The 27,211-nt window shown below is 43.8% G+C and overlaps 1 long non-coding RNA gene across 2 annotated transcripts in view; it reads right to left on the reverse strand.

Annotated features, from left to right (window-relative positions):
• Nucleotides 1-8,727: 8,727 nt before the first annotated feature.
• The window catches only part of LOC131274011 (uncharacterized), a 41,641-nt gene continuing 23,157 nt past the window's right edge, over nucleotides 8,728-27,211 (reverse strand). The window contains exons 1-6 of one of the 2 annotated variants that reach the window (XR_011646176.1): nucleotides 22,282-22,393; nucleotides 17,386-17,475; nucleotides 12,340-12,490; nucleotides 12,088-12,216; nucleotides 10,122-10,239; nucleotides 8,728-9,614 (exon numbers count right to left, since the gene is read on the reverse strand). This is a non-coding gene — a long non-coding RNA (uncharacterized lncRNA). Of the gene's footprint in view, nucleotides 9,615-10,121; nucleotides 10,240-12,087; nucleotides 12,217-12,339; nucleotides 12,491-17,385; nucleotides 17,476-22,281; nucleotides 25,312-27,211 lie in introns of those variants that run through there. The other variant, XR_009181209.2, reaches the window with a different exon arrangement.

The following is a 27,211-nucleotide window of genomic DNA, read 5'->3' on the forward strand; positions in this document are numbered from 1 at the left end:
TGGGGAGCTGTTAAAAGCAGAAACGTTATTAGATGCTAGAAAGCAGGCTGCAGGCCGGGGAAAGCAGGTTGCGGGCTGTTTCGCGGGGCTGGAGCTGCTTGAGAGCGATGGCGGCATGGGGGGCTGTGGTTACAATTTTTTGGGGTGGTAGTGGCTAGACAGATGGCGGGAAATATTATCAAGAAAGCAAAGGTTATGAGGAAGAAATAGAGTATTAAAGGCTGTGGGGGAAGTGAGAAGATTATTTAGAGGATAGGGTTGAGAATGGTATGTTTAAGACAGAAGCTTTGTGGTTTGTAGGAGACTGCTTTATAAACGAAGGAGAATGAGGGCAGTAAATATAGTAACGATAGATAGGAAGATGACAGTGAGGAGGAGTTTTTGTTTAAGGTTCCAATTGTCCGGCGCAACAGTGGCTAGGCCTATAGCGAGGGGTGTTGCTAAATAGACAATGGCTGCAAAGACAAAATTATCTTTTGTTTTTTTAAGAATAACTTTTCTTTAAATACTTAGTAGCATGCAATATTAGAAACCGTTTCTTAAAAGCAAGTTGGTAGGGGAGCTTGGTTGCTGTTAATTTTTTTTGTTATAAAATTACCTTTTATTATTATTATCATCAATTTAGTTTTATATATATATTTAAGAATGACCTTTTGAAATTAGCTATTTAATACCTTAATGTAAACTAGTGAAGATAAATTTTATTTTTACAGAACACATTCCCCCACGTAAAGTTATTACAATACTTTTTACACTTGCCGCATGCAAATTAAGTTTTAAGTGTTTATGAAAAATTAGCCATTTTACTTTAGGACAAAATACGTCTTTTTGCAAAACTTATTACATTTTTGTTAGCATTTTTACAAACTTTTAACTTTTTTAATATTTATATAAGTTTTACATTCTTCATATTATCCTGTGAAGAAAAATAAGTTATTTATTTTAATCTAGGCAAGAACAACTTTTTATGAAGACGTACAGTTAATTTTGTTAATTAAGACTTACAATTTTTTTTAATTGTAGATATCTTATTAACATTTAAACTTATGTATTAATATAATAAACTTAAGTATTAATATAAGCGCTTATTTAATCTTTGGCCATTTGAATAGCGCTCTTTTAAAGATTTTTAGTAATTTATATTTACTATCTGGAGGTATCACAATATACGTTGACATTGAACGAACAGACAGACAAACACAGAACAATTACAACACATTAACAGAAATATATAATTTATTTACAGTTGACTCATAATTTTTACTTTTTTGGTATAGCTGCTTTTAAATCTTTGTTTATATAGCATATCATAGATTATACCTTTTAAGATTTTTTCTGGACTTCATGTTGCTTATAATATGCCAGGAGGGAATCTTTTACTTTCTTGCTCCACAGCAAAAGTGACCCTATTTATAAGGCGAGTATAGGTGTCCGGGTCCCAAAGCTGACACGTGGTAAGCTACGGATTAAAGGGGAGAAGATGGTCCCAATATACTTGGAGCTGTTTTAAAGAGATCTTACACCGGTGAGTGTCTAGGAGACCGGCAAGAGCCCGAACTTGCGGGGCTTGCTTAGCAGATAGGATGTTACCCATTGCTAATGGCCTTTTGGAGCTGATAAGAAAAGGGGCTTTTACCTTGAGAGCGTGGCGATGGGAGCCGAGGTGCGCGGTGAGACGAGGGGTCGGAGCCAATGGGACTCCGACGGTGGTCGCGGGCTAAGAGAAGGCCCCGACGAGGGGAGGGCGGGACGACGAGCAGTGAAGCAAGGCAAAGGGGAGCAAGCGCGGAGGGGAGAAGGCAGAGGTGAAGGCAGGGGTGGAGGTGCCTAGGCACGCGCTCTTGAGAGTTTTATTGGCGCCTCTTAATCATAGCGGGTCGGTATAAGCCCCCGACATGGAAGGAGAAAGCTATCTAGCGATTCTCTTAGACCGCCGTGGATCATATGAGGTCACTAAGGTTCAGGAGCAGCAATGCAGAGCGAAAAGATAGGGGTGAGAAGAGAGGAGGGCGTAGGGCTGTGGTAGGATTACTTTAGATGTGCAAGCGCGCGCTCCCGAGAAATTTAAGGCTTTTTTTAATCATAGCGGGTCGGTATAAGCCCCCGACATGGAAGGAGAAAGCCATCTAGCGATTCTCCCAGACCGCCGTGGATCATATGAGGTAGCCAAGGCTCAGGTAGCAGCAATGTTGCACGAGAGAAGTCCTAAGGTGAGAAGAGAGGAGGGCGTAGGGCTGTGGTAGGATTACTTTAGACGTGCAAGCGCGCGCTCCCGAGAAATTTACTCGGTCGGTAGAGCATGAGACTCTTAATCTCAGGGTCGTGGGTTCGAGCCCCACGTTGGGCGCCAGCTGCGATGGCTTGCTCGGTTGGTAGAGGTGGGGTCTGGCTGCGGACGAGGGGTCGGTTTAGCTCTGGACGAGGGGTTGGTTTTGCCTGGGACGAGGGGTCGGTCTGGCAGCAGACGAGGGATTGGTCTCACAAGGGGTTGCGCGGTTTGGCTGACGGGGTCGCCCGGCGAAGCTGGCGACGAAGGGGTCACCCGGCGAAGTTGGCGACGAAGGGGTCGCCCAAAGAAGCAGGCGACGAACTGGGGACAAGGGAGGCCAGGCCCTTGTCGGGGGCTCTCAGGACTGGAGGGCGCACGGCAGAAGAACTACCGCGGAGACAAGGTAAACACGCAAGTCCACTTTACTGAGGGAGAGGCAACAGTTTTATAGGGGCTGGGGAAGGCTGATTGGTCGAAGCCATGCCCTGTTCTGATTGGTTGCCGGTGAAAGGTCAGTGGGCGGTACTGGACGGGGGAGGGGTGGTGGTTAGGGATTGGCTGTCACTGTTGCTGGGGGAAGGGGCAGGGTTTAGGGATTGGTGGCTGCTGTTGCTGGGGTGGAGGGCAGACTTGAGTTTCCCGCCCACGCCTGGCTGTTGCTGCTGTCGGGGGAAGGGAAAAGGGCGGGCTGGATTTTTCCGCCCACACCTGGCTGTTGCTGCTGTCGGGGGAGGGGAAAAGGGCAGACTGGATTTTTCCGCCTACGCCTGGCTGTTGCTGCTGTCGGGGGAGGGGAAAAGGGCAGACTGGAATCTTCCGCCCTGGGCCTGCACAGGGAGAAAGAAGAAGAAGGGTGCTGCCCCACAAGGCATTGTGTGGCGCTATCCGGGAGGAGGGGCGGCCGCGGAAGCATGGCTGCCGAGTATGGGGGCAGCGGCTTGGCCTGCCGCGGCTGCTCCGCCAGGCGAGCAAACCACACTTCAGCCTGAGGGGTGACCGCAGTGGCCATTGTCCATCCCTGGAATCCAGAGTCACGGAGGGGACAGCTGTGCAGGTTTCACACAGAGCAGGCAGGGCGGAGCAGGCATTCCACAGGACAAACTGACAACTTCCCTCCAGTCAGCTGAGTAGTCACTTTCCCCTCAGATAGCTCCAGTCAGGCTACAGAGAACTTAATTATGCCTTTCTGACATTCTTTTGGGGGATTTTCAGCATCCTTCAGAAGGAGAGAAGGGGCCAGTCCAGGCCTGAGAAGTGGCCCTGGGTTTTAGCAGTTTGGGGGTGGGGTTGGCATCCCCTCTCACTGGCCTGCCTCTGTCCACCACCTCTCCATGTATCTTTGGAGAGCCCCAGGCTAAGGCGGGCTGGATTAATGATGCACAGCTGCCTGCTCCTCCAGACTGTCACCCCCCCCCAGATTTCCAGCTCCACAGGACTCCTTCCTGTGGCTCTGAGGAGGGACTTGAGCTGCTCACTACCTCGCCTCCTTATGAAACACAGGCTTCATTGGGATGGGGCTTTTTATCTGTTTGCTTCGCTGATGAATCCCTGAAACCTAGAAGAGTGTTTGCTACATAGTAGGGGTACAATAAATATTCCTTGAATGAATGCATATTGCTTAAAAAGTAAAATTCCTGAGTGCAGATTTAGCTTAGTGGTTGAGGTCATGGTTCTCAGATACGAGGTCCTGGGTTCAATCCCTGGTACCTCCTAAAAAATATAATGAAATCTTTAGATTTAGTGGTTATCAATCTTCACATATTAAATAATAACACTGAAATATATACAGCAAAAGCTATTAGAAATAGAAGGAGAAAGTGACAAAATGATCATCATATTAGAAGAGTTAAAAAAATCATCAGAGATTGGCAGGTTGAGTAGACAAAACATATGTTTTGTTGTAGTCTCTTTGAATACTAAAAGTTACAATCCTAATCTAATAAATGTTTAGCCTATGGATCAATTTTAGAAAATGAACATGTACTAACCAATAAGAAAATCTCAGTAAATTCCAAAACGTAGGACATATTATTGAATACTGGCTTCTAATGACACAAAGCAAGAAAACCCTCAAACAAAGAAAAGAAATACAGGCCAAGAAATCAATAAACGCATCTCACTTACAGTTATAAATGACACAAAATAAGAAAACAATGAATAAACTATCAGGAAGTCAAATTCCAGCAACATACTAAGAAAATCATACACTATAACCAAATAGGTTGCTATTCAAGACATGCAAAGGTCATTCGTCATGAGGAAATTTTTCATGTGATTCACTATGTTAACAGAGTAAAGGATAAAGATTATTATTATTATTTTGATAGACATTGAAAAACCATTTGGTAAAATTCAACATTCAATTGTAATTTTAAAAATACCTCTTTTTGATTTGGAACTGAAGGGAATTTCCTTTACTTTATAAAGAGTAATTATCCCAAATCAACAAGCAATAAGCAATAGTGCAAAACTAGAAATAGTCACATTAATGTAAGGAACAAGACAAGGATGTCTGCTATCACTGCTTCCAGGCAACATTGTTCTGGAAGCTTTACCAATACAACAACAACAAAAATGTAAGAGGAGTAAATTCCAGAAAAGAACAATCATGGTGTTAGACATTTGCCATGATTACCAGGTCATAAGGCTGTGGCTCCATTCCGACTGACTAAGCAAGCTGCCTACGTGTGGAAGACAGCGTCTCTCCCCCCAAGCATGAGCCATATCACTGTGAGAATGGAGCAGAGAAGGACCTTCATCCCTTCCAGGCCATCAAACTCTCCTGCATTCCAAGAAAACCCTACTGCCTAGCCCACCACCCCAAGCCATACACAAGAACTCACTCTTACAGCCCTTTATTGACCCAAGGCTGTACTCGGACCCTAACCCCCTTCCTCTGAACTAACATTTCCCTGCCTACTGATGTGCTGTATAAATTCACATCTGCACCTTCCACGAGGGGGCTGAGGTCTCTCTTCAGACCCCACCATGCTGGTGGGGGGACTGAAGTCTGTTCTTCAGACCCCCTCTGTTGGGAGAGCGTCTCAATAAATTCTTTGCTTATGCTCAGTCAGTCTCCGTGTCCCAGTGAACACCATTTTTCTCCAGCATATGGTGCCAAAAGCCCAGGACTGGGGTCCTGTTGAAACTGATTGACTGGTGAGGGGTCTCCCCTCCTCCAGGGCTGAATGCCTATCCAACAATGGACATCGGATCTCGGCTGGTTGAGTTACGGATTTCTCCACCAGATGATCCTGCTGTCTCTCTCTCTCTCCTTTCTTGTTGTCCAGGACAACCCACTGGGAAAACCTAGCGTGAGGTCAGGATCCCCATCATTCCCCAAGGGCCACGCCAGGTGGTATGCCTGCGTCCTTGTGGGAAGAAACCACTTGGCTCCAGGGATGTCTGGCTGCAAGAGCCGTTTCCCATTTCCTTGTAGATATTTGACTGATTCTTGGGGACACCTGTCTCTCTCAGAATCTTGCCCGTTCTAGAGTTCCCTAGTCTCGCCCAGGCCACCTAAAATGGGGAATTCAAGTTTGCCTCACCCCAAACCACACCTCTTGGCTGTTTCCTTCATAAACTTAAAATTCTGTACCTGAAAGGAGACATCAGACCTAAAAAACTCATTTTCTGTTCGACCTCTGTGTGGCCGCAACACTGATGTAGGCTCTGGGTGGGGGCTGTTCATATTTTCGTAGATCACCTGAGCGGTATGTTTTCTGAACGGTGCATTTGGAACAGTAAGAACTGCAGCCCTGCCCTTGGTAACTATGACAACAACTCCAGTCCCAGAGAAACTGTTTAGCAATGCTAACTCTATAAACTTTAAATATTCAGGGGAAATGCAACCTAAATGTGCTAAAAGCTTGTCTAGAATGTAAAATATCCATGCTAAAAGCTTACCTAGGATGTGAAAGATATATGCTAATTCAAGCCTATTGAGCACTGAGACAAAGAACCATTGGCCCTTCCTCTGTATGAAAGGAACTCAAAAATCTTGTTCCTGTTGGGATTTTGGAATGAGAAGCTCAGAGCCTGGGTGGTTGTAAATAAGTCATTTTTCCTTCCCAAAAATTATTCCTGAGTCCTGATCTTTCTGTATGCAAATACTTGACCCTCTTGACTTCTACAGCAATACCAATTGGACAATAAAAATCAATGCATTTTAATTCCCAAGTTCTCCAAAACTTAAAGAACTTTATCCAGACCAGTGGCAGACATGCAAGATTCCTTACGCTCAGGCCTTCTCTCATCTTGTATCCTGTTCTTCTTTTACACCAAAAAACTCTTCAAAAGCTTTCTTCTTCCTCCTTTCTGCCCCCCAAATCCCCTCAAAACCTTGATTTTGATCCAGCTGATCAGACTCCCCTGCACTGCCTCCATGTATTCCTGGGACAGCACCCCACCTCCACCCTCCTCATTCTCTGACTTCCCTTCTTCCCCTGTTGTAGAAGTCAAGAGAGGTTCAATTATTTGGGTACAGAAAGGCCAGGACTCAGGAATGATTTTGAGAAGGAAAAATGGTTTATTGAAGGCCGGCCAGACTCAGGAAATTTCTGTTTCAAACCAGAGCCCTGAACAAGATTTTCAAGTTCCATTTATACAGGGTGGGAGTCAAATGGTGCTTTTATGAAAGAAAATGACCTTCTTTGTTAGTTAAGTGTTTGCCTGAGTACCAGGTAGGTTTGAATTAACATATCTCCCACATTTCAGGTGAGCTTAAATTAGCATCTCTCATACATTCCCTCTAGATGCAACTTTGAAAATGCATTTAGCCTTACATCCTTTCTGAACATTCACAGCCTATAGGGTTGATATCACTTAATTGGATTTCTAAAGACTAGGCACACTTGGATACAGAATTAGATAATTTTGAATTTATGCAGAGGCTATGTTATATTTCCCACTTGAGGCCAAGTCCCCTTAAGTTTCGGCATCACCACCATCAGAGTCTCCCTGGACTGACTGGTATGCATATAGAGTTTGCATTGCTAAATTACCTTCACAATTGGCATTGTTGCCATGGTTACCAAGGGCAAGGCTGCAGCTTCTCACTGTCCCACACCCACAAGTCAGGACACACAGCTTAGGTGATCTACGAAGAGATGAACAGCCTCCCACCCATAGCCCACATCAAGCAGGGAAAGCAAAACTGTGACCAGGAAGCCCTACAATGCCCTGGGTTTCTTCCTGGAAGCTCTTTTTGGATGAGGTCCTGTGAGAAGGGGGTTTCCAAATGGGGCATGACAGTCTCGCTGAGCTGAGGCAAGGGCCAAGTGGGATGGAAGCTTCAGGAGACTGAGAGCAATGGAAGTTGGGGCCAGAGAATACAGAGGAAGAACTTTGCAGAGGCAGAGCTCCAGAAATCTGCATAGGGTTCCCTGTGCATGCACAGAATGGTAGACCTCAGACCCAGCAAAGAATATTCTAGAAATCCTCATTGTATTGTGGTAGCAAAGAGCAGTCAGGTGTAGGCGGTATCCATGGCCAGGACATGAGAATTCTGAGAAGGAAGATGATTTGTTTTGACTGGCCAGACTCGGTGGACTCTTGTCCTGATAAATACAGAGCCCTGAATAGAATTTTTAGGTCCCTTTTATTCAGAGGCTATGAGTGGGGAGTCAAACAGTGCTTGTATGCAACAGGACTCTTTCTTAGTTTAAGTGTCTTATCTGAGTATTAGATTATTTCCTCCAGGTGAGCTTGAGTTAAATATCCCCCACCTTCCAGGTGGGCTTGACACATTTGGCTGGCATCCTCCCTGAGTACCCAAAGCCTACAGAGTTTATACTTCTCAACTGGCTTTCTAGACACATTTGGGTATAAAATACGTTTGAAGTTATGCACAGGCTATGTAGTATGTCTTGCCCAGCTGGCAGACAGCAGAGTCCCTAGAAGGGGGAATGGGGATCTCAGGAAGAGGCTGAAGCCAAATATAAATCTCTGATAGAGATGAGGCAAGTCCAAAGAATAGAAAAAAAAGGTTTTTGGAGTTGGCAAATTGCTAGTAAAATCCAGCCCCAGTCCCCTATGCACACAAAGGAAATCCAGGGAACCAGAGTGATGCCTAGGACTTCCTGGGTATTGGAACCCTTACAAAGTCCCTATTGAAAAACCTCTACTGTTTTTCAATGCACTAACTAGCTGTAAACCCTGAAATAAAAAAATAAAAGTGTGCTTATTGCAGGACAGACACACCCTGAGGGCAGGTGAGTGTGGGGGCAGGGGGCTGTAAGAGAAAAACACCCAAAGGGCTTTCATTCATTCATCAAGTGTTGACTGAGGACCTGCTGTGTGACAGCCTGTGCTGGTTGTGGAGGTGGACACTGAGGAGCACACCAGGGCACACCATTGGTCCCCCTGCTTACATGGGGCCAACATCTTGAAGTGTGATCAGAGCCAATACCGAGGTTCTCAGCTTCTTCTTGAGAAAGAATTCAAGGACAAGCCACAAGTTAATCAGGCAAACAATTTATTGGGGTGAAGCAAGAGAAGGGAAGTGTACCTGCAGGGATGCACACAAGGGAGGAAATGCAAAGTTCTCCCCTGAGGTCCCCTGATATGTGGAGGTTCAGGACTCCAGGGGTGCCCTGATTGGCATACTTGAGACACAGCAGGGGAACTCTACTGGGAGATCCGATTCCCTTAGCAGGTTAGGGGCTGGGTTAGGGGAAGCTGGTGGGGGGTGGTTGGCTTCTGGCTGCTGTCCACGAGCTCTGCAGGCTGTGCTGACCACCGGTGATCAGCCTCTGGTCACTGTCAATGAGGCGTGAGGTAACCTGAAAGTGGGTGGGGGTAGGGGTGCTGCCCCCTTGCTCTGTCCCTCTTTTCCGCCATGTAACGACGTTGCCTCCTGATCACAGAGCCGCTGGGTGTGTGCTGTGTGCTGTACGCTGCAGGGTGTGTGCTTGTTAGCTGCCCCTTCCTAATTTGCCCGTGTGCTCAGCACATTCATGCTAGCCAGCAGGCCAATGCCTCAGTTTCTCTTGCCAGGCTTGTTAGGTTTTTCTGCCCCTTCCTCCTTAGGTGCCTATCTATCCTGCCTCCAAAGTGTTAAACAACAGTTCAAGGCAGGACACCCAGGAGGCCAAGTGGAAGCCCCAGAGAGCAAGCAGAGGCCAGAGGCTCACAGGCAGCACGGAGGAGGCCCAGAGCTGGCCGCCGGGAGGGTCCCCTTGGCTCTGCTCTGCACTCAGGCCACATCGTGACCCACGGATTTCTTGCAGACCCACTGGTAGGTGGCATCACAGTATATGTCATTGCACATCTGCTGAGTATGGACACAGTCCTCTGTGTGCCCATTCCCATTGTCCATTTGTCCAGCTGGTCCCTGCTCAAAAACCTGGAAACAGAGGGACGTTATTCAGCTAGACACAGGCAGTGGCCCTTGTCCCTGCTGGGGCACATGGAACTAAAGTGACACAGCTCCCCAGTCCCCTTGCAGCCCCAGAACAGGGACAGAGCTGCATTGCCCTGTGGACCTGGGTCGGCTGAGGACATCCTGAGTCACTGATGATCCAAGGATGGGGAGGGTGTCTGTGAAGCAGCAAGTTGGGGAAAGGAGAGGGTAGGGACCGTTCAGCTTCCACCCCAGAACTCGCACTCAGATCCCTTTCAGATAGGGCCCCTTGCAACAAGGCCTGAGCAGGTGTAAGAAGGGGAGTGGTCAAAGAAGAGAACAGGAGGACCCTCTGCAGCCCCAGGCCCTGTCCTGTCCTGATGTCCTCTGTGGAGGGGTCCAGGCGAGGCTCCATGCCTCTGTGACACACACGCACTAATACTTACTGGGCAAGGACACACATGCAACTCCAGCCAGGCCTGGATGTGTGTGTCCAATGGATGGACTCACCTTTGGCTCAAGGCAGCATTGAAAGGTGTCCCGTCCACCCAGCGCCAGGAGCCCACCTGCCGCTGTGAGTGAGGCCAATCCCATGGTGAGGGGCACTCGTGAACTTGGTCAGAAACACCTGTAGAGAGGAGGCAGTGGGTTGTCTGACTCTGGGTGTGAGGAGCAGCTTCTCCAAGACATATGAAGAGGAGTCCGGGCCATCCCCTCCCGGTCGCAGGCCCATGAAACCCACGATCCTGCAGAGCTGGACCCCTCCCTGTCCTTCCCTGGTGTGTCCAGCACCTAAGCAGCAGCCAGGGCCCCTCGGGGAGACCCAGCTTCCCGTCACGTGACTGTCCCTACCTAGTCCCAGCCCTGGATACGAGGTGTGCTGTCCTGGGACAACATGTGGCCAGAGTTTCTCAGGACACTTCACGTGCAGCACAGCCTTTTTCACACCCACAGAACAGTGTCAGGAGTGCCCTGTGGGCTGGGCGGTCATGTCAACTGAAATGACCAGAGCTAGTGAGGTCTTTTGTTAATAACCTTGACACATCCTGACACTGACCCCACCAGATGGCCACCCTGGGCCTCGATGGCCTTGGTGCTCCTCAAATCGAATGTGAGTGCTTGGCCTTCCCAGGAAGCCTAGGTCTCCTGCTCACGTGCCCTCCACGGCCATGGGATTGACTGACATTAAAATAGAGATTGATCTGCACCCTGTGGGCCAGGGGCATGGGGGGGGGGCACCGGTGCCAATTGGATGCTGCGCACCGGCCGGCTCTGCTCTCAGTGTAGAAATTCACAGGCAAGCCTGAACAGATAACAGCAGAAAACGGTGCTGGAACGCGGGACTCAGCAGTTTTGCACAGGAAGCTTTGGGACATGTTGTTTCCTCTAGTCTTCTCAAAGTTGGGACAAAACTGAACAAAGGAGATGAGCAGGGTGCTTCGGAAAGCCCAAAAGCTACTAGCCAACTCTATTGTTCTCTATCAGGAGAAGCAACAGAACTTTATGAAGTTGTTGCAGAAAATCCTGGACTTATCAACAAATCTTGTTACGCAGGTGGTTGGTGATCAAGAAGACACTGAGCAAACCTTCAGAACTTGTTCAACAATGGAGTGAAGCAGCATTTGAGAAATATGTAAAATCTATTTAGGAATGAAAATAAACCAACCTGAAGCAACTTAATCCAGAATAGTTATTTTCAATTGTGGTAGAGATTTAAAATGGCAACTTTTTGCAATATCAGTGGAAAAGCTACATGTTGCAGCTGTACTATTGAAATATACTTCGAAATAATTACACATAAACATAAAACAGGTTATTTTTTTCACAACACCCTGTGACTTAGGCTACAATCTAGGTATTATATTCAGAATTCACAAAATAACCTGAAAATAAAAACTACTTCTAAAAATTATGTAATTCAAGGGTAACATTGTTATCATAAACCTTATATAATATTGTAACTATTGCTTATTATCCTACTAATAAAACATTCAACTTCTTCATTTAAAAAAGTCAAGACTGGGGAAGCGGCTGTGGCTCAATCATTTGAGCTTCCATCGACCATATGGGAGGCCCTGGTTTCGTGTCCTGGGGCCTCCTTGTGAAGGCTGGCTCTCCTGCACCTCACAGAGAGCTGCTGGCCTGCAAGCACCATGGAGAGCCGACTCAGCAAGGTGACACAGCAAAAAGGGAGACAAGTAGAAACAGAGAAAAGCACGCAGCAAATAGACACAGAGAGCAGACCACAAGCAAGCCTCAAGGGGGGCGTGGGATAATTTTAAAGTGAATGAATACAGAGACACAGAAGAATGCACAGCAAATGGACACAGCAGACGGCAAGCAAGCCTCAAGTAGGGGGGTATTAAAAAATTTAAAAAATCAAGACTGATGACTGGAGAGGAAGCCCAAAGGAATTGAGGGGCTGACGGAAAAGCATGCTCCCTCATGCTCTCAGGGTGCCCACCCCACCACCCACCTCTGCCCTGCTGTGCTGCTGGCATCTGTCCACCTCTGGGAATCTCCCCACTCATTGAGGACAGAGGGGTTTGTTGTCCAGGTTTCCACCTCCAGTGCAAGATGCTCAGAGGAATTCAACATTTGTTCCCTGCTTGACAGGAGACATGAAGGTTATGGGCTGTGCCCTCCCCTAGAGGAGGAAGATCAAAGCACCAAAGTCCCTTGTCACATACCAACCCTGTCAGAACCACCCCAAGCCCCCAGCTCTGACCTGCTCTTCCTCGGAGGTCACCGATGCCAGGTGAGCTCCTTGGGACACACAGAACTGCTCAGCCTCCTCCAAGACTTCTTCACATCAGAAAAGTAATACAAGTTCCCCCTGAAGAACTTCCAGCCTTGCAGGAGCAGCCAGAGAAGCTGAGCTGCAGCAGAGGTGGGAGGAGAGGGAACTGGGGGATGATGGTGCATGTCCCAGAGCTGGCCTTCCTGAACCCGCCAGCAGCTGGCCACTGAGGCCCACGTCCTTGAGGCTCGGTTCCCCAAGGGCAAGTGCTGCTGAGACCATGCCCCTATCCCATTACCCAATTCCCCAGAGAGCTGCAGCTCAAGACTCCTGGCTCAGTACTCCTGGGACACTCGGCTCTGCTACCCAGAAAAACTCTCTGCTGAGACATTTTTTTTGTGACCATGTCACTTTATTTCCCATCTCACTGCTGCCACTGTACAGTACTCTCCACCTCAATTCCCACCATCTGTCTAGGAAGTTGTCCATCCATCCAGAGTCTCCCTTACTTCCCTTGACTTGATCTCCATGCACTTTGGCTACCCACACCCATTACTATCCCAGGACTTCCTCATCACCTGCTCTGCCTGTCCTCACAGGTGTCACACACTAAGAGCTCATCCTGTCACCAGGAGCCCCAAGTCTCAGCTCTTTCCTCCCTCCTTGTCACCACACCCTGCTCTGTAACATCATCTCTACTGCAGCTATTTAAAATGGTGCCACAACACTCATTTCTTCATCCATATGTTCAACATTCATACATTCATTGTTCGACATTCCTTAGCTTCTATGAGCTGGGGACTGCTATAAAAAGACCAATAAGACAAGATTCATGTCCTTGAGGAATTTACAGTCTTGTGAAATGAGACAGATGTAATAAGGTAATAAGGGGATGGAAGATGCACCAATTAAATGCCATGCATGGGTTAGAATAGAGGCATGAAAGTGGGTGTCGTCTATGTCACCTGGGCTGGGGGGGGGCAGTTAGCAAGGGAATCTGGAATGAGATGTTCCTTGAGATGAGTCATAAAAAAAAAAAAAACTGAAGGTGTAGGGAATGGGAAATTTATATTTAATTGGTAGAGAGTTTCCGTTTGGAGCCAAGGAAAGCTTCCAGCCAGAAACAATGACGATGGTTGCACAATGTTGGTGAATGTCTATACAGAAAGAGTAAAAATGGGAGATTTTATGTTATAGATATGTTACCACAATAAAAAAAATTTTAAGAAAATGAAGAGCTGTACAATACAAAGAGTGAACCCTACTCTAAACTATGGAGTATAGTTAATCATATGATTATAATAATATTGGTTCATCGATTGTAACAAATGTACCCACTAAGGGAAAACGTTAATCATGGGCAAAGCTCTGTACTTTCTGAAGGATTTTCCTGTAAACCTACAACTGCTCTAAAATTTAAAATTTTTAATCAGAAAATCACTTTTAAAAAGTAAAAAAAAAACTGAGGAAGATTTGCCAAGTGATCGGGTCCAAGAAAAGCCTTCCAGACAGGGGAAATGGCAGGTACAAATGCAGGCAGGCAGGAAACAGCAAGGCTCGAGCTGATCTCTGCAAAACCTGGGCTGTGGCCCCCATGCAAGGGGTGGGAGAGGAGCCTGGAGAGGCTTCCAGCACTACATCTTATGCCCATGACAAGGAATTTGGATTTTTCCCTGTGAGCAATGGGAGGCCCTGAAGGTTTTACCCAATGGCTCAGGTTTGCATTGTAAATATTTCAAAGTGATGTAATGTGAAGGCACAACAGGAAAAAAAGACCATCCCGTTTGGGCCAGAGACATCCATCAGAACCCAAATGCAAAGATCTCAGGAAGAGACAGGCAGGGTGGACCAGGCGTTCTCAAAGTGCATTCCCTGGACAAGCAGCATCGCGCCTCCTGGGCATGTGGCAGAAATGCCCCTTCTCAGGCCCAGCGCAGACCTGCTTTTTCTGAAATTGTTTCTGAACAGTCTGTATTTAAGAAGCCCACGTGTGATTCTTATGCTCTCTGAGGCCTCAGAACCAGTCATCCATACCCGACCCATGTTTTCAAACTTCCTGGTGCTCATGCTACATTGCAAACCAAAATCCATAAGATTTCTGTACATGAGTCCCAGGCATGTGCTTGGGTGACTCCAATGCACAGCCAGGATGGAGCACCTCTCAGTCCATACTAATGCAGGAGGGCAGCAGGGGGGCTCGAGGAGAGGCAGGAAGGAGGAAAGACTTCTAGGCACTGGTCTGCATGGCCAGTGATTCCTTAGACTCAACTGGAGACAGGGTAAAGAACAGGGGCTTGGCACTGCCTGCCAAGTCCCTCATTTGTCAGCTCCCATCTCTCCAGCAGCTTCTCCCAACCATCCCTTCTCTCCCCCCGTTCCCTACAGGCATCCTCCTCCTTAGCAAGTGACCTCCTATGCAATCCAGAAACAGATGTGGTTAATACCAGCTCTCACAGTTTCATGTTCCCACATCTGCACAGTAGGGTGGACACCAACTTCCACAGCTGCTCCCCTCCCAGCCTCAGAGATTCAAGTACCATCCCAACCTTCTTCAAGGCCAGTCATGCAAAATGCATTTGACTCTCCTCCCTCTCTCCTTCCCTATCTTCAACCTCCACCTCTTTGCTGTTCCCCTTCCTTAAACCTCAGGTGAAGCCTATCTGAATCTAGAAACTCACTCTCAAGTTCACCAAAATATTAGCAAGTGGTTCTGATGGAAAGCAGGCAAATTTTCATGGCAATACTGATGCTTGCTTTCTCATCTTGCAATTTTTTAATATTTGCCACACTGTCTTTAATTAACAGATACATGTTGTAATGGAGGAATAGATGATTTGTTTTTCACTCCTCCCCCCTTCTTGTCGGAGTGACGGACCCAAAGGGTATCAGGAATGAAAGACAAAGAGATTGGGATCAGGGGTTCTGAGAGCATTGATTTCTCAAGGTCATCAGATAGTTTATTAATCTCGGGGGCTTCTTTATATACCCCAAGCAATTGTGAGAACCAGCAACTATTCTAACTAACTATTCCCATTACTTCATTCTAAATAACACAGTGCACAGTGGATAAGATAGTTACTAAAACTCATAATGTTCTATTATATTATTGAAACAAATATACTCATTAATCTTGTTGCCCAGGTTACTTGAGATATCAAGTCTGGGTTCTGCTGGAATGTTATGTTTCCCAGAGAGATTAGCCACCTGCATGTAACTCTCCAGGGACAGCATGACCTAGTGGTCAGAAAGTAACTTGCTTCCATGGAAACAACATGCCTTTGTTTCCCACATATCCCCCTTTTTGTTTTAGTCAGGGTGACTGTGCTTGTCTTAGGTTGCCCTCCTCTGAGAGTCTTACCCGTCACTGACTACCAGCCAAGCGCTCTGACCATGGGGAATTATATCAGGGTTTTAGCAAGTACCAAATTATTAGCTTGTCCCATCGCGTCGACATGGTGCCGTCTTTGGCATATTTCTCGTCCCAGACAAGCAACCACAATAAGCAACAAGATTAATACACAAAGTCCTATTCCTAATGCTCATAAAAAATGCTGAGACTTCCACCAATCTACTGGATTAAACTTATTAATATGAGAAATTAAATCATTAAAGATATCCTTATCTTCAGCTACATAAATCTGATTATGAGACATTTCTAATAACTTTTTCTGTAATTCTTCTATTTCTAAGGACATATTACCTTTATGACCTATTAAATGATTTTTAATCTTTTCCTAATCAAATATAGAATTATTTAAGCAAGTGGAGTAATACAAAATTTACTTTCATTCTAATCACATTTCAATCCCCTTAAGTTTAAATTATACAATTGATCTCCAATATGCAAAACAGCTGATTCTAAATTATTAACTCTACTGTTTAATTCTCCATCAATATATTCTTGACTATGCCATAAGTCACTAGCATTCTTATGCCATTCATGCATGTATTGTTGAGTCTGCACCGTGTCATGCAAGGCCATGATAGCTATAGTGGCAGCTGCAATGACACCAATCATTCCTAAGATGCCAGCTATTATCAGTCCCACAAATTGCTTCGAGTGCTTCAGGATTTCTCGAGCCATATGGAACAGCAGTTGACTCTCAGGTGACGATTGCCAAATTTGGTTCAGTCGCACTGGGATCCACATTCCCCGCCACCTTTGAGTCATTGTAATGAAATCTCCATTCTGTAAAATGTTCTCAGACAAATAAGTATGCAAGGCCCTACTTTTATAAAATAGAGCATTCTTGGTTATAGTTAATTTTCCAACCACAAACACATAAGGATCTCTTACACATGCCTGAAGATGATGAATTTGATTTAAATGCAGATATTGACCATTCTTACTATTATTCCCAATCCATTCTATAGTAGGAGCTATTCCTAGAAAAACTTTCCACAGATGCTTCTGCTTGTGTATAGATGTAATATTACACCATGGAGAAGGGATTAATTTCCCTTTCTGTTTCCAAACACTATTATTTTTAGTAAAAAATATTTTTTGTTGTCCTTTACTATTTAGACCATGCCAAATAAATCTGTCATTATATTCAATGGAACTCCCCATAGAAGCACTTTCCCACACTATTCCATAGGAATCATTAAAAATGACAGATCCTCTTCCTATATGGCACTCTTGCCATCCTTCTTTATCCCTACTGTCTTTTAGTGGACAATCATAAGTAGGATTTTTGGTCATGAATAAATTGGAAGAGGGAAATAAAGTCACAATAAACTGAGTATTATTATTTTTGAAGATAGTTATGGCCCAATTTTTAACATATATACAGGAAGGATGGTTACCAATGCATAAGGGTCGATAATCAAATGGTAATACGAGATTATTGATTCTTTGTCCTTCTTCATAGAGTTTAATTGGCAATGAATCATCAATTGGTCCAGGGAATATATGGGTTTTATTCAGATATATATATGAAAGAATGGATCTTTCCAGGTTAACACTTTAAGTAATGGGGGGTTAGGTATATAAGCCCAATAAGTGTAATTACTGGCAGCTTCTTCATTACTTACGATCACCATCATCAGAAGTTGCAGGAGACCCCATCTCTTCATTCTGGGGTTTAATCCTCTTTACAGGTAGCCAAATTTGTTCTCCATTTTCTGAAATGATAAGAGCATAGCCTTGCCCCCTTACTTTAATCCTGCCTTTTTTCCATTAATTGCTTATATTGGTTGATCTTCATTTCCTGCGTCCACTGTAGATATCTGACATTTTCCAAAGTGACATTCCGCAGGTGTCAATGAATTATAAACATAAGAAAATTTAAAGTAAATAAAGCTTTCGCCAATTGATCTTTTGGTGTTATAATACCATCATCTCCCCCTTTTTGTTTTAAAAGCATAGTTTTTAGGGTATGATGGCTGTGTTCAACTATGGCTTGACCTTTAGGATTATAAGGAATGCTGGTAACATGTTCAATACCATATTTTAAACAGAAAGATTCAAAGGATTTACTAATGTAAGAAGATTTATTATCAGTTTTAATTTTCAGAGGGCATCCCATTACAGCAAAAGCAGACCAGAGGTGTGAGTGAACATGATGAAAACATTCCCCACTTTGAGCAGTAGCCCACATAAAATGAGAATAAGTGTCAATATAAACATGAACATACTGTAGTTTACCAAAGGATGGTATGTGAGTAACATCCATCTGCCATAATTGATTAGGAGTCAGGATTTCTGGGATTAGTTCCAGCCTGAAGAGGCACCACTGTTAGTGGTCCACAAGTAGGACAAGTGCGAATAATTTCTTGTGCCTGTAGTCTTGTTAACTTTTGATATTTATTTCGCAGGCCTTTAGCATTAATGTGAGTTAAAACATGGTAATCATGAGCACTTTGTAAAGACCCTACTAATAAATCAGCTCAAGCATTATTTGCTGTCATAGGACCAGGCAAAGAGGTATGAAAGCGTATATGAGTAATGTAAATAGGATGCTGTCTTAACCTGATGAGATGTTGCAAGTCAGCAAAAAGTTGAGATAACTCATTAGTAGCAAAGATATGAGCTGTTTCAATATGCTTGACAGTAAGACATACATATTCAGAGTCAGAGACAATGTTCAAGGGCTCTCAAACATTTGTAAAACCTTAATGATGGCTGAAAGCTCTGTGCATTGAGCAGATGAATAAGGAGTTTGCCAAACCTGTTCTTTTTGAGAAATAATGTATGCTGCTTTTTTATTACTATTACTATCAGTAAATACTGTACAAGATGGTTGGGCTATGCACATAGCCCTGAAAAGAACTGCAAACGTTTACTGTTGGGTTTTTTACAGATAGAGGAATGCAGCTGGCTTGATTTGTCTAAGAAGACACTGAAGAAAGTCTTAGCAAGTTTTAAAACAAAGTGATAGCAATACAGTTGGACATTAATTTTATGCAACATATTAGCAGTGTTTGGGATTGCTGCATACTACAGTGTTGTTACTTTAATCTATGATAAGAGGTTGTTTCTGTGACACACACTCTTTTATAATAATTAAAACCATAATTAACCACATTGTAATTTTCTTTTTAATATTATGCTGAAATATTGATAACTTTACACACTTTTAAGCATTTATAGAAACCTTTTACTCATACAACTTTAATTAACAGAGGGTTAAAGGAAAGAAAAAACTTGTTAATTTTATAACACTTTAAAACACCTTTTATTCAACTTATAACATATTAAATGAACTTAATTATTACTTTAATTTTTCTTTCAAGGTAAAAGAACAAATCTCTTATAATTAGTTTGGAATAAAAGGCTACTTTTCAGGATTTGATTTTGAGAAAGCAATTTTGAACATTATGTTCCTTTAAAAGAGATAAAACTTTCCTTTCTTGGAACACCGAGGAAATTATGAGCACAAGAAGCTGTTTTGATAAAACAGACTTTCTTTTTATACCGATTATTGAGGATAAAAACTTTTACCAAAACAGATTGATTTGAGAGGCCTTGAGAGAGAACAAAATTTTTAACTTTGCGTTAGTATACTACTTGATATTAAAGCTTTTAAAATTTTATAGATAGACCCATCAAATCTTATTCAACTTTAACCATAAAAATTCCTTTTCCATGAAACTTCTGCACTTTCAGTATTCACTCAGATTATATTCCATATTTTACTCTTTCTTAATAACCAATCATTTTATCTTAGGACAAAATCATCTCCTGTTTCCTTAATAATAAAAACACATTCCATATAGCCTACATACAAAGTTATCAAGCAAACTTCTTATAATACCATTAACACTAAACAAGCTTGTTAAAATAATGAACTTTTCTTTACTTTAAATACTTAATAGCATGCAATATCAGAAACAGTTTCCTAAAAGCAAGTTGTCAAGGGAGGCTGACTGCAGCCAAGCTTTTCTGTTATAAAATTACCTTTTATTATTATTATTATTATTAATTCAGGTTTGTTTAATAATGACCTTTTGGAATTAGCCACTTAAACATTTTAATTTAAACAATGCTTCATAAGACTTTTTATAATTATTTATAACCATATAGACTATAATTATATTATTTGAAGACTAATTTTACTTTTACAGAACACATTTCTTTACTTAAAGTTACCACAATACTTTCTACAACTTTCCACATGCATTTAAGTTCCAAGAGTTTATGAAAATTAGGCATCCTACTTTAGGACAAAACACACTTTTTAGAAAAAACTTATTAAATGTCAGTCAGCATTTCCACAAACTTTTAATCTTTAATATTCATTTAAGTTTTACATCCTTCATCTTATCCTGTGAAGAAAAATAAGTTATTCATTTCAATCTAGGCAAGAACAACTTTTTATAAAAAGACATAGTAATTTTGTTAATCAAGACTTACAATTTTTATCACTGTAGAGATCTTATTAACATTTAAACTTATGTATTAATATAAGCACTTATTTAATTTTTGGCCATTTGAATAGAGCTCTTTTATAAATTTTTATTAATTTATATTACCATCCGGAGGTATCAAAATATACACTGACATTGAACGAACAGACAAACACAGAACAATCACAACACAGTAACAGAAACATACAGTTTACAATTAACTCATAATTCTTACTTTCTTGGTATACCTGCTTTTAAGTTCTTATTAAGATTTCCTCTGGAATCCATGTTGCCTGTAACATGCAAGCTTGTGCTTGGAAACATTTTTATTAGTTATCAGCAATCAGTTAAGATAACTTGAGACAGACCATTAACACACAGTTTTGGATTATTACTCTGTAAGACTATACTGAGACTTGAAGTTCAGGAGTAAACTATTGATTTAAAACTGAAAATTCCTGACTCCAGCACCTACAATCTGATTTATTGGACTTACCACACTCAGCTAAGATGGAGTTGAAGAAGGACAATCACCACACCATGGAGCCTAGAGTGATTACAACTGAAAATGGGAGGATGGCAGCCAGCATCCATGTGGAATCTGAGCCTCCTCTTGACATAGAGGTGCAATGGACACAACCAATCCAATGTCCACATAGAAGAGGTGGCATTGGATTGGGAAAAGTGGACATGGTGGACGATGGGTATGGGGAAGGGCAGGAAGAGATGAGAGGTGGGGGCGTATTTGGGACGTGGAGCTGCCCTGGATGGCGCCTCGGGGGTGATCACCGGACATCGTGGATCCTCACAGGGCCCACTGGATGGAATGGAGGAGAGTATGGGCCATGATGTGGACCATTGTCTATGAGGTGCAGAGGTGCCCAAAGATGTACTTACCAAATCCAATGGATGTGTCATGATGATGGGAATGAGTGTTGCTGGGAGGGGGGGAGAGGGGAGGTGGGGGGGTGGGGTTGAATGGGACCTCACATATATATTTTTAATGTAATATTATTACAAAGTCAATATAAAAAAAAAAACTGAAAATTCCTTTTTAAACCTTGATAAAATTTTTGTACTAATTTTAATATCATGGTTAAATAAGCCCAATTAGAATTAGCATGGAAATAAAACAGAACACCAATGTTGCCATGTTTTTCTCTTTTTCCAGTGGCTTAACTCTATTAACCCCCACTAGCCCACAGCTACATTGTCATGTAGACAGCAGGGGGGTTGCAGAGTTGCTGCCAGAACAATTTCCTTATCTTAGTTAACACTTTAACAGAGAGTTTTCTTACAAGCCTGATTTCACTAACAAGGACATTATTTAGTATCTTTGCCCATTTTGAATCTTTCAATAGTTTAAAAGTTTTTGGCTCAGGATGAAACTTGACACCCCCTTGCAAATTATTTGTATCTGGTGGTATCGCATGTAATGTTACGGGGAAAGCAGATAATAATTGTTTAACATAAGGCAAAGCATCAGCAACATCTGAAAACATTTCTAATTTAGGCTTAGTAACAGAAGGCAATTCAGTAGGTGCAGAGAGTTGTACTGGCTACACAGAAGATATTTCATTAAGACACTTCACTGAGCTTTTATTGATGAAAGGGTTAATATCAGGATGAGGGGAAAAAACATGATGGTTCCCCATTCACCTCAACTTCCTGTTTTTGTTCCAATTTACTTCCTTTCATTTTAAATTTACTTATGGGTTTAGAAAATATAGTAATTTCATCTTTCTCTCCTTCTTCAGACTGTAAAGGATCTAAGGCGGCAACAATTTGCTGGCACAAAGCCCACACAGATAAAGGAATGGATTCCCCTCTTTGATATACTCTTCCTAAAGCTTTCATTACACATTTCCACTGTTTCAAATTTAAAACATTACACCCCTGAGGCTGAAACCAGTAACAATGTTTCTGAACTAAGGCAAAAAGCTCAAGTAAATCAGCCTTTTTTACTGAAACTCTGACAGTATTTAAAAGAGATTTTAGTACCTGTGAATATTCTTCCATCCATCCTGGTTGATTACCCATACCCTGATGCTAGCGGAAAACAGGATTAATTAAAATTCTTACCACTGTGTGGTCAGACTCGAGTCACCTTTTGATGGATGCCTCAACCTTTCTGGAAGGTTTTCAGTTCCACGTTCCCTATACTGGTTTGGAAGAATCTCTGCTGCAGTCACTACTTCGGGCCCCACGGTGGGCACCAAATGTCGGAGTGATGGACCCGAAGGGTATCGGGAATGAAAGACAAAGAGAGATTGGGATCAGGGGTTCTGAGAGCATTGATTTCTCAAGCTCATCAGACAAATTTATTAATCTCAAGGGGCTTCTTTATATACCCCAAGCAATTGTGAGAACCAGCAACTATTCTAGCTAACTATTCCCATTACCTCATTCTAAATAACACAGTGCACAGTGGATAAGACAGTTACTAAAACTCATAGTGTTCTATTATATTATTGAAACAAATATACTCATTAATCTTGTTGTCCAGGTTACTTGAGATATCAAGTCTGGGTTCTGCTGGAATGTTATGTTTCCCAGAGAGATTAGTCACCTGCACATACATCTCCAGGGACAGCATGACCCAGTGGTCAGAAAGTAACTTGCTTCCATGGAAACAACATGCCTTTGTTTCCCACACCTTCTCACCTTCCCTCTCAGCTATGCTCCTTGACAGACTGATACACCTGATCGATTCACGCCCAACAACCATGATCTGCTTCCACCGAAATTTCATTCCAATGAGTTATTAATTGCCCAGCCTCAGTGGATGCTTCTCAGTTCTTATTTTACACGGCCTCTCTGGCATGTGCCAGAACTGACCACTCCCATCTTGAAATTCTCTCCTCTTTTGGCTTTCCCAAATGCGCATTTCCCAATTCCCCTGTCCTCAGTTGGTTCACACACACGTCTTTCCCTTCTTGCCCCCTGAAGGTTGATTCCTGTCCCCACCCTCGGCCCTCTTCTGTGTTTTGTCTCATGCAAACCCCCACTTCGACTGCTGCAACCAGAACCAACATACCTGGGGCTACCCAAGCCTATGTCTGCAGCCCTGGCCTCTCTCCTCAACTCCAGACAGCCTGCAGGTGACGTCCACTTGGATGTCCCCCAAAGCACCGCAGCCAGCATGTCCAAATCTTGCTGCTCCTCTTCCTCCTTTATTCCTCAGTTGGGGACCCCTCTGTTCAGCCACCCAAGTGAGAACCTCAGGGTTCTCCTTAAAACCCTTCAGTGGCTCCTCACTTTCTGGATGATGAAAGCCAAGCTCACTCAGAGGCCTTCTAATCTAGCCCGTGTCTCTCCAGCCCTGCCCACTTCTCTAGCCCAGTGTTTTTCAAATTGCAACCACCAACCCATTAGTGGGTCATAAATTTGGTTTTCCAATTTTGACAAGCTTTGCTCTTTTTTTAAAGAATAAATATAAAATGTCAGAGTGAATTCATGCAGGAAAGGTTTTGCTTTTTGAAACTTGCTTAGAGAGATTACATAGATGATTAGATAAATAGATTTCCTTCCCCCCTTCCACAAAAGGTTCCTTCTCCCCCTTCTTTTTGCCTCCCCCCTCTCAGTTCCCAGTACTTCCTTCTAACTTAACACCTCCTTCACCAATCTATATGACTTTGCTTACAGGTCTGTCTCCATCTTGCATCTTGTAACCTTCTCAAGAGCAGGCATTATTTCTTATTCATTTTTAACCCCCTGACACATGGTAGATGTTCATGAAAGTGTCAGACACATGCTTGAATCCAGCCTACTAGCTTAAGTGCATTACGTATGTTGATTCATTTGATCCTCCCTGTGAAGCAAATCCTATTGCCCCCATTTTGCAAGTGATACTCTGAAAAGGGAAACAACTTATTCAGGTTCACACAGTTTGTGATAGCTGGAAGTCACAAACATGTTGTCTGGCCCTACAAGTACACTTTGCCATTACCACATGCCTTCATCACAAAGATCTGGTTTGCAAATGGAGATATTTTGTGGAGCGATTATAAGCCACCTGAGAGCAGGGACATAGTTTCTCATGTCTTCTGTGCTACCACCTGGGTACAGAGGAGCCATGTTATTGGATTTGTCCTCTCTCCACCACCCTTGCTCTTTCCCAGAGGGGACACATGCTTGAGGCTAAATGGGCAGTAATATCCAAGCAACTCTGCCCTCCCCAGGGTGGACCCTCCCTACCACTTACTTTGGGTCCTTTGTAGCTGCTCCTGTGAAGCAAAGGCTTCACGGAGGGTCTCCAGGCTGCTCTGCTGCTCCTGGATTTTCATGCTTAGTGAGTTGGTATTACTCACATTAACTTGTAGCCTCTGGATCTCAACCTGTGCCTCCTACACTCTGTTTTCTCACATGTGGGTCTGGGAATTTACGGCAGCACCCTTCATTCCTTGTGTTAGGGTCTCTAACTCCCCTGGCATTTTCCAATACTGTTCTTATTCCTGGGAGCTCAGCTTTTGTCTGCTCCATCCTGCCCTTTGCCATTTGGGTCTGGGCAATGGCATTTTCCAAATATCTTTTTAACAACTGAATCACTTCACCAGCCCTGTCCAACCAACCTCTTAATAACTGGATCTCAAAAGTGCTGTTGTCTACACTGCCTTTTATAAAGGGCTGGGTCTGGGAATTGAAAGCACTTGCAATTCCCAGAGCTCCCCAGAGCCTCTGGATCTCAGCACTGGGCCCTTCCAAACTGCTGCTTAACACCTGGTGCTGGGTCCTTAAAACACTGACCCTCTCCAGATGGCCATTCAAAAGTTGGGTCTGAACACTGGCCTTCTGTAAACTCATATTTGACAAGTGTAAACCGAACTTTAACACCTGAATTTCAGCATTGGCATTTTCTAGGTCTCGGCTTCACATGTGGGGTGCAACCCTGGTGTTTTCTGAACTGCTTTGTAAGAAATCATGGGTCTGGGAATTCAACGTGTTTGCCTTTTCCAGAGCTCTCTTTAGGCCCTGGATCTCAGCATCAGCCCCCTCCAAGGAATTCCATAACATCTCGGTCTGGATATGGCAGGTGCCAGCATCTTCTAGAACTCCTTTGGCCATCCGGATGTCAGCACTGGTGTTTTCCATGTGGCTGCTGAGCGTCTGGATCTGAGAACAGACATTGTCCACCTTGAACTTCAGCATCTGCATCTCCACAGCCCAGGTGCTAAAATGCTCTTTAAACAGCTGCAGAGCTTCCTTATCTCGGCCACCATGCCAAAATGGTGGGAATCTTCAGGGGGGAAATGCAGAGGTCCAGCAAAGAGGTCCATTTCATGGGGAAGCATAGAGATCAACCAGCATGTTCTAAAGATTTCCATGGGGAGATGCCTACACCACGGCCCTGAGAGCACCCCCCGTGGCCTGTCGCCTCCCTGACCCTGGACCAAGCAATAGCCAAAGATCTAATTAGCCATCACACATGAACTAACGGATTCAAAGGACTGAAAATCTTGCTTACTGTAAACTAGTTACCCCCACACACACCAGAAGTCACGCTGGTGAGACTTGGATTCTTTTGCCATTGTAACTGAACTTGAAAATAACTCATTATGTAACTTAGAGCTGTTGAAGTTTAATTCCACAGAAATTTCACCATTAGAAGATTCATAGAGAAAAAGAAGATGTGAATAAGGCCTCCATTTTTAGTCCTGAGCTATATTTGTACAACAACCATTGACCTTCTTGACCTATTATTGTTACTCCTGAAAACCATGTAGACCAGAAACAAATTTTCTGATTACAAATTCGGGGGGGGGGGAACAATAGGAGCAAAATAGGTGCCCCTGGCAGAAGGTCCCTGTTCAATCCGCAGTGCTATGATGCAGGTGTGCCACACCTTCAGGTCACCTGGGGCCTCTGAGCTGAAATCGCCTCTGAAAGGGCTGGGCACCCCTACAGAAAACAGAAGGGACAAGAGTCCCTTCAGAGCAATTTGGGGATATGAGAGCCCTGAGTGAGAGATCTTGGCCACCAGGGCCGTTCAAGGAAACTGCAGCCCTTTCCTCTGCAGGTTCCTTCCCAGCAAGCCCACCGGCCACTGCCCCTGGTCTTGCCATCAGCCTTGGCTCTCCTCATGAGCAAGGACTCAATTTCACACATCCATGGTCACTGCCTGGTTCCTTCCTCCCCTCAGGACCCCTGCCCTATTCCTCAAGCCCTGGCTAGGGGAAGTGGGAGACCACCTGGCCTTTGCAGGTGTGAGAAGAACAGAAAGGAAGTCCAGGTTGATATTCAACAAAGAAGCAAAGGCAATTCCGTAGAGAAAGGATAATCCTTTCAACAGATGGCCCTGGAACAATTGAATAGTAATATCCAAACAAATGAAAATGAACTTCAGGGAAGCAGACTTGGCCCAATAGATAGGGTGTCCACCTGCCACATGGGAGTTCCATGGTTCAAACCCGGGGCCCCCTTAACCCACGTGGAGCTGGCACATGCACAGTGCTCATGTGCACGAGGAGTGCCGTGCCATGTAGGGGAGCCCCATGCACAAGAAGTGTGTCCTGTAAGGAGAGCCACTGAGCAAGACAGAAAGTGCAGCCTGCCCCGGAGTAGCACTGCAACTCAGAGAGTTGACACAAGAAGATGACACAAGAAAAAGAAAGACAGATTCTCGGTACCGCTGATAAGGATAGAAGTGGTCACAGAAGAACATGCAGTGAATGGACAGAGAGAGCAGATAACTAGGGGGGGGGGGGAGGAGGAGGTAGGACTAAGTAAATAAAATAAATAAATCTTTTTTAAAAAAGTGAACTTCACTTCACACCTCACACCTTTACGCAAACACTAACTCCAAATGAATCATTGACCTAAACTGTAAAATTTCTGGAAGAAAATGGGAGAATATCTTCATGACTTTGGGCAAGGCAAGCAGACTGAGAGAAGGTATTTGCAAATCACACATTTGAAAAAGGACTTGTATCTAGAATACATGAAGAATTCTCAATATTCAACAAGATGACAAACCCATTTTTAACTAGACAGAGCAGATTTGAAATCAAAAACT

The sequence above is a fragment of the Dasypus novemcinctus genome, chromosome 17 (assembly GCF_030445035.2).
Source record: "Dasypus novemcinctus isolate mDasNov1 chromosome 17, mDasNov1.1.hap2, whole genome shotgun sequence".
NCBI lineage: Eukaryota > Metazoa > Chordata > Mammalia > Cingulata > Dasypodidae > Dasypus > Dasypus novemcinctus.